Here is a 263-nt window from a genome sequence, read left to right as displayed (position 1 = left end):
TTGGATATATGAAAGTAATGTATTTTAAAATGACCGAAATACATTTCTACCAAAAAATAAAGACAGAAATATATTATATATAATTATTTATAAAGTTATCCAATATTTTAAAAATGAAAAAAAAATCTCAAAATTAATTTGATTTTAATTTGCAAACAATATTTTTCCTTTTTCCTATTTTATTTTATTTCTTATTACATTCATTATCCATCACGTCCTTTATTGAGTTTAATTTCTATGTTTTTCTTTGTGTTAAAAGTTTT

The sequence above is a fragment of the Glycine max genome, chromosome 3, assembly GCF_000004515.6.
Source record: "Glycine max cultivar Williams 82 chromosome 3, Glycine_max_v4.0, whole genome shotgun sequence".
Taxonomy (NCBI): Eukaryota; Viridiplantae; Streptophyta; class Magnoliopsida; order Fabales; family Fabaceae; genus Glycine; species Glycine max.
The sequence above is the reverse complement of the archived record's forward strand: the minus strand, read 5'-3'. Positions refer to the sequence as shown.